An 8,056-nucleotide genomic window follows, 5' to 3' on the forward strand; every position below is an offset into this window, starting at 1 on the left:
CGAGCAGCCAGCAGTGTCCACAAAGCCATCCAGTTCCATCGCGTGCATTTTCGAATGCACAGCAACTTTCACCAGATCGTCACGTTTCCCTAATGGACACGAGTGTCGTCTTCTCGTGTTACCAGAAGTAGGTAATTTAACTGTCTTTTCCGCAGACTTGACGCCCAAAGACCAGTAAAGTCAAATTATATTGGGTGTAACTGGTGTGAGTGCAGATATTTCTTTTGGTAACTGAGGACGGTGTATTGAGCAATATTACATCAGTATTTATGTCATTTGTGGACTAACAGTTGTAGCTATTGCAAGTCGTATATTTTTAGGTTGGCTAGTAACTCCAGCTCACGGCCTTGCCGCAGTGGCAACACCGGTTCCTGTCAGATCACCGAAGTTAAGCGCTGTCGGGCTGGGCTAGCACTTGGTTGGATGACCATCCGGTCTCCCAAGCGCTGTTGGCAAGCGGGGTGCACTCAGCCCTTGTGAGGAAAACTGAGGAACTACTTGGCTGAGAAGAAGCGGCTCCGGTCTCGTCAACTGACATACGTCCAGGAGAGCGGACATGCCCCTCCATATCAGCATCCAGTGACACCTATGGGTTGAGGATGACACGGCGTTCGGTCGGTACTGTTGGACCTTCCAAGGTGTGTTTGGACGGATTAGTTTTTAGTAACTCCCAAGTATGTATTGCAAGAGCAGCCCATTAATGCTTACATTTCTCTGGGCAGCAGGTCAGGTGTTGAAATATGGACGCTTGGACGCAAGAAGGTTAGTATATACAGACTGCCGTAGTCCACTCAGTGGTGCAGTGACGACCAGGTAGAAAAAAATCAGGTCGTAAAGTTTGGGCCATGTTTGTATATGCTGGGCTGCTCGGGGACCATTTCCACCTGGTTTTGCCCTTCCAACACCGCGACGGTCGTGCTGTGTTTCAAGATGATAACGCGCCGCCTGCATCCACGAGGCGACCATAATTGGCTGTCGATCTACTAACGATTTGGTATGAGCTACGTCCAGACGCCGTGCGGGGTAGCCGTGTGGTCTTGGGCGCCTTGTCACGGTTCGCGCGGATCCCCCCGTCTGTGGTTCGAGTCCTCCCTCGGGCATGGGTGTATGTGTTGTCCTTACGCTAAGCTAGTTTATTTATTGTGTAAGCCTGAGCAGTTTGGTCCCATAGAACCTTACCACAAATGTCCAAATATTTTACTTCCAGACGAGTACCAGGAACCCGTAGACACTCGTCCACGGCGTACCATTGGCGTCCTCAGGGTCAGAGGAGGGACTATGCGGTATTAGGTGCTTGCATATGACATCTGCTAAGTCAGTGTGCACAGCCGTACCCGATACGGCGTGATTTACGTTTTGCAGAGAACAAAGAAGCGACCGCAACTACAGACGTACACACAGCGCAGTGTTTACTTCCGTGTTAATCGTGCGATTGAAAGAATACAGTTGCACTGTACAAACGGGTGTATCTTCAGATATTCATTGCCACGTTAAAGGTTCAAAACTCCGCCCTGAGCCATCGTCAAATTCGCGGAGCCATCTGAACCTTTAACGTGGTAATGAATAGCTGAAGGTTTGCTCAGAGGAACTAGTAATGAAGCAAATAATACAATCACCTGTCGCGGTTTGACTGTATCATTAATGGTGTAGTCACATCGTTAACGCGCAAGTGGCTGACACGAAACAGGCGATCAGGAATGGTACAAAGGTCGCTGTTGTTTCAGTCCACGGTCGCCTTGACGCAGCCCTGCACTCCTACCTCTTGTGAAACACCGTCTCCACTATACCACACCTCCTGCCTAGCATCCCACCCATCTCATACACCCATGCTACGTCTCATCCTGTCATTGTATCTCTTCCCCTCTGCGACCTCTTCCTGTTCTCATTTACGCTTCATCTCATATTACAGGTGGCTCGCAAATCCCCTTTACAGACATCTAGGACTCGTGGAGGAGACTGAGTACATAATATTTTGAATAGAAACCAGTGTCCCGAAATATACAGTCTGCGTTTTACGAAAGTTTCGGTTCAGAATTTTAGCTCATCCATTTCTGCCTGCGGAAATGAATTACAAATGACGCAGTACAATAACACACATCAACAAAAGGTTTGCATTACCCCGGTTCCCAGAACTCCTGAAGACAGACGTTAACTGTGGATATTGTATCACAGACACAGTCCCTCTGACTGTTCAGAGATGTCACTAAACCAGACCAAAGACGTAAACCACCATGCATGAGCAGCACCAATTAGACGAGGGGGGGGGGGGGGGTCAGGCAGTTGAAGGAGGTACATGGCTCGCGTCGTCTATAGTTCAACCATGCCTAGACGGTCAGTACAGCGGTTCGATCGCGTCCGCATTGTTACTTTGTGCCAGGAAGCACTCTCAGCAAGGGAAGTGTCCAGCCGTCTCGGAGTGAACCAAAGCGATGTTGATCGGACATGGAGGAGATACAGAGAGACAGGAATTGTCGATGACATGCCTCGCTCAGGCCGCCCAAGGGCTACTACAGCAGTGGATGACCGCTACCTACGGATGATGGCTCGGAGGAACCCTGACAGCAACGCCACCATGTTCAATACTGCTTTTCGTGCAGCCACAGGACGTCGTGTTACGACTCAAACTGTGCGCAATAAAGTGAATGATGCTCAACTTCACTCTCGACGTGCATGGCGAGGTCCATCTTTGCAACCACGACACCATGCAGCGCGGTACACATGGGCCCAACAACATGCCGAACGGACCGCTCAGGATTGGCATCATAATCTCTTCGCCGATGAGCATCGCATATGTCTATAACCAGACAATTGCCGGAGACGTGTTTGGAGGCAACCCGGTCAGGCTGAACGCCTTAGACACACTGTCCAGCGAGTGGAGCAAGGTGGAGAATCACTGCTGTTTTGGGGTGGCATTATGTGGGACCGACGTATGCCACTGGTGGTCATGGAACGCGCCGTAACGGCCGTACGGTACGTGAATGCCATACTCCGACCGATAGTGCAACCATTTCGGCAGCAAACTGGCGAGGCATTAGTTTTCATGGACAACAATTCGCGCCCCATCGTGCACGTCTTGTGAATGACTTCCTCCAGGATAACGAAAACGCTCGACTAGAGTAGCCAGCATGTTGTCCAGCCCATCAACCACTCTGAGGGATCTACACCGAATCGCCGTTGAGGAGTGGGACAATCTGGACCAGCAGTGCCTTGATGAACTTGTGAATAGTATGGGACAACGAATACAGGTACCCATCAATGTAAGAGAACATGCTTCTGGGCATTAGAGATACCGGTGTGTACAGCAATCTGGACCACCACTTCAGAAGGTCTCGCTGTATTGTGATAGAACATATAATGTAAGGTTTTCATGAGCAGCAAAAAGGGTTGAAAGGTTGTTTATGTTGATATCTATTCCAATTTTCTGTACAGGTTCCGGAACTATCGGAATCGAAGTGATGTTAAACTTTTTTATGATGTGTGTATTAGATAACAAATCGAAAGGAAACATAACGAAACATCCATTTACCATTTAAGCACAGTTGTTTGTATTAACACAAACGTTAAGTATTTACATTATTACAGAACACAAAGGAACCCAACATACTGTACGTACAGAACAGTACTGATGCATTACAACAGCGGTTCGATGTGGCGACCATGAACGTTGTTACAGAGCATTGTACCAACGAAGCACGTTCTAGTAAACACTCTCCATCCCACTTGGTGTCTCTAATTTCCAAAGCATCGGCCAGAACGCGTGCCAGCAAAGGTTTCTCTGCCTCTACACGACTTTCGTAAATTAAAATTTGAGTACAACCACACAAGAAGTTGCCCATATGAGTGAAACATGGCGAACACTGTGGCCACGCGGTTGGACCATCTCGACCTTTCCATCGTTTATCACATCTTCTATTGAGATATCTTCAGACCGCACGTGAGAAGTGAGGTGCTGAATCAATATGCGGGAACCACATTTCCTGGCGGACACTTACCGGTACAGCCTCTATAAGGGGGTCCAATACGTTATGCAGGAAGATCAAATATGCTGGAGCAGTTAGCGTGAGCGGAAGGAGGTATGTCCCAATCGCATGACTGTCCAGAATACCTGAATGCTAATACCAAACGTATGCTGAAATCCCTGAACATATGTGGCACGAAGGTTTTTCGTCTGCTGAGACATGGCTGTTTCGCGATTTCAGAACACAGTTGCTAGAGAATTTACGAGGACGATGTGGCCTATTATACACCTTATTTTAGATCTATGTGACGATGCTGTGCTGATTATACACTCCTGGAAATTGAAATAAGAACACCGTGAATTCATTGTCCCAGGAAGGGGAAACTTTATTGACACATTCCTGGGGTCAGATACATCACATGATCACACTGACAGAACCACAGGCACACAGACACAGGCAACAGAGCATGCACAATGTCGGCACTAGTACAGTGTATATCCACCTTTCGCAGCAATGCAGGCTGCTATTCTCCCATGGAGACGATCGTAGAGATGCTGGATGTAGTACTGTGGAACGGCTTGCCATGCCATTTCCACCTGGCGCCTCAGTTGGACCAGCGTTCGTGCTGGACGTGCAGACCGCGTGAGACGACGCTTCATCCAGTCCCAAACATGCTCAATGGGGGACAGATCCGGAGATCTTGCTGGTCAGGGTAGTTGACTTACACCTTCTAGAGCACGTTGGGTGGCACGGGATACATGCGGACGTGCATTGTCCTGTTGGAACAGCAAGTTCCCTTGCCGGTCTAGGAATGGTAGAACGATGGGTTCGATGACGGTTTGGATGTACCGTGCACTATTCAGTGTCCCCTCGGCGATCACCAGAGGTGTACGGCCAGTGTAGGAGATCGCTCCCCACACCATGATGCCGGATGTCGGCCCTGTGTGCCTCGGTCGTATGCAGTCCTGATTGTGGCGCTCACCTGCACGGCGCCAAACACGCATACGACCATCATTGGCACCAAGGCAGAAGCGACTCTCATCGCTGAAGACGACACGTCTCCATTCGTCCCTCCATTCACGCCTGTCGCGACACCACTGGAGGCGGGCTGCACGATGTTGGGGCGTGAGCGGAAGACGGCCTAACGGTGTGCGGGACCGTAGACCAGCTTCATGGAGACGGTTGCGAATGGTCCTCGCCGATACCCCAGGAGCAACAGTGTCCCTAATTTGCTGGGAAGTGGCGGTGCGGTCCCCTACGGCACTGCGTAGGATCCTACGGTCTTGGCGTGCATCCGTGCGTCGCTGCGGTCCGGTCCCAGGTCGACGGGCACGTGCACCTTCCGCCGACCACTGGTGACGACATTGATGTACTGTGGAGACCTCACGCCCCACGTGTTGAGCATTTCGGCGGTACGTCCACCCGGCCTCCCGCATGCCCACTATACGCCCTCGCTCAAAGTCCGTCAACTGCACATACGGTTCACGTCCACGCTGTCGCGGCATGCTACCAGTGTTAAAGACTGCGATGGAGCTCCGTATGCCACGGCAAACTGGCTGACACTCACGGCGGCGGTGCACAAATGCTGCGCAGCTAGCGCCATTCGACGGCCAACACCGCGGTTCCCGGTGTGTCCGCTGTGCCGTGCGTGTGATCATTGCTTGTACAGCCCTCTCGCAGTGTCTGGAGCAAGCATGGTGGATCTGACACACCGGTGTCAATGTGTTCTTTTTTCCATTTCCAGGAGTGTATTTATATGCTTTGAAGATGCCATTATGGCCTTATCACTTTAGGACATGGTGTAGAAAAGATTTGAGGATGGTCGTTACGGACTGAAACCGGTCATTGTCAAAAGAATAGATATTGTGGTCAAAGACTGGAATAAAAAACATTTGACACGTCTGTTTGCTGCTCTACTCCGAGCGAAAGGAGGTCCAATTCGATATTAGGAGGTAGTGCATGATTTTTGTCACTTCATCGTATACACATAAGAAGTAATTTTTTTTAATTTGCCCGTCTTCGTGATGTTTCTTTTCTGACGTCCAGCAGTTATAAACATATTATTGCTACAGTCTTGGTTGGCGACTTTCCTGACAACTACTATTTCTTATTAAATGACAGTCAGTACCGCATATAGCAAGCATCACCTGCCCCATAGTTATCCTACTTGCTCCAACTGCTTTCCCTCACGAGCTCAGCTGGTTCTGTCCCCAGTGCTCCCTGTAGGCCGCCTGTGGTAACTCCACGCCACCTGCCGACTCTAAATTGCAGACCTTCACACGCACAGCGGTGATAACTTCCTGTAATGCATATCAAAATCTCACTTTCCTCCAAAGCGAATTGACAAACGTTTATAAAACGCGCGTGGCACACTGTGGCTCCTCGGCAGTGACGCGGACGTGCGATTAGTGCGGCGTTTTTAGGACGGTAGGCGACACGGCTGCCCGCCGGAGCGAGCGATCACTCTCCCACTCTGCCACCCACCATGTGGCGGTGCTGGAGGCGGGCGTGACGGCGCCGCGGCCGTGCCGTGTGCCAAAGAGCTGGAGATGGATGCGCGTTAATATTGCAGCGATAAAACCGCTCAGCTCCGCCGCGGTGCGCGGAACACCAGAGGGGAGGACAGGGCTGAGGCGAAGATTAATGGCTGCTGCCTTCGGAGGGCGCCGGAGTGATGGCGCAGAGAGCGCGGCGCTGCGGGGATTCCCCGTTCCTGCCCCGCTCCCCTCCCCGTCCCTAGGAACGGGGAAGTCCCGCGCCTGGCGTCGCGGCAGTGACGCAGCCGAGACAGATGCGTCGCACTGCTGAAGCGGACACGTGACATGTATGTGTGTGTGTGTGTGTGTGTGTGTGTGTGTGTGTGTGAATCAGGCCGCAGCTCCCTGTCCTCCTGAGTGCAGCCATGCCTCCCGGGCAATACAAGGTGGTTTTTCGAGTTCCGTAACTCCGTAACCGAATCCTCATAGAGACACATTGTTGTCTGTCTCTTTGTGCTACTGTTAAGCCGTCTTCTTCTCACGAACGGGGAGAGGTATCAAGTTTATCTCAAGTACTAAGACCTACGGTCCCTTGGCAGTGTAAAAAGTGTAAACTTCTAAGTCAATGTAATCAAAAGACATGGCCGAGTGTAAAAAACTCTTTCTCCCAGGTATCAAGTTGAAATTTATGTCAATCTGGCGAATCGGACAATGCTTCACAGTTGCTAAATATGTATGGGAATTGAATATACATCCTAATCTCCAGCTCCCTCCCTCTCCCTCTACCTCCCCTTCTGCCTGTCTCTTTCTCCTTCTCATTCTTCTCTCCCCTGTCTCTGTGCACAACCGTCGCCCTGCTCCCTGTAAATTTCGTGACGAACACTTTCTCTATCCATCTTATCTTCTCTCATGGCTATCACCATATCCACACTCCACTTATTTACACTACTGGCCATTAAAATTGCCACACCAGGAAGAAATGCAGATGATAAATGGGTATTCATTGGACAAATGTATTGTACTGACATGTGATTACATTTTCACGCAGTCTGGGTGCGTAGATCCTGAGAAATCAGTACCCAGAACAACCACCTCTGGCTGTAATAAAGGCCTTCATACGCCTGGGCATTGAGTCAAACACAGCTTGGATGGCTTGTACAGGTACAGCAGCCCATGCAGTTTTAGCACGATACCACAGTTGATCAAGAGTAGTGACTGGCGTATTTTGACGAGCCAGTTGCTCGGCCACCATTGACCAGACGTTTCCAATCGGTGAGAGATCTGGAGAATGTGCTGGGCATGGCAGCAGTCGAACATTTTCTGTATCCAGAAAGGCCCGTACAAGACCTGCAACATGCAGTCGTGCATTATCCTGCTGAAATGTATAGTTTCGCAGGGATCGAATGAAGGGTAGAACCACGGGTCGTAACACATTTGAAATGTAACGTCCACTGTTCAAAGTGCCGTCAATGCGAACAAGAGGTGACCGAGACGTGTAACCAATGGCACCACATACGATCATGCTGGGTGATACGCCAGTATGGCGATGACGAATACACGCTTCCAATGTGCGTTCACCGCGATGTCGCCAAACACGGATCCGACCATCATGATCCTGTA

At 50.3% G+C, this 8,056-nt stretch overlaps 1 pseudogene; it reads left to right on the top strand.

The window, feature by feature from the left end:
- The first annotated feature begins 337 nt into the window (after positions 1-337).
- LOC126292351 (5S ribosomal RNA) lies at positions 338-455 on the top strand (annotated as a pseudogene).
- Positions 456-8,056: the final 7,601 nt, after the last annotated feature.

The sequence above is a fragment of the Schistocerca gregaria genome, chromosome 9 (genome assembly GCF_023897955.1).
Source record: "Schistocerca gregaria isolate iqSchGreg1 chromosome 9, iqSchGreg1.2, whole genome shotgun sequence".
Taxonomy (NCBI): Eukaryota; Metazoa; Arthropoda; class Insecta; order Orthoptera; family Acrididae; genus Schistocerca; species Schistocerca gregaria.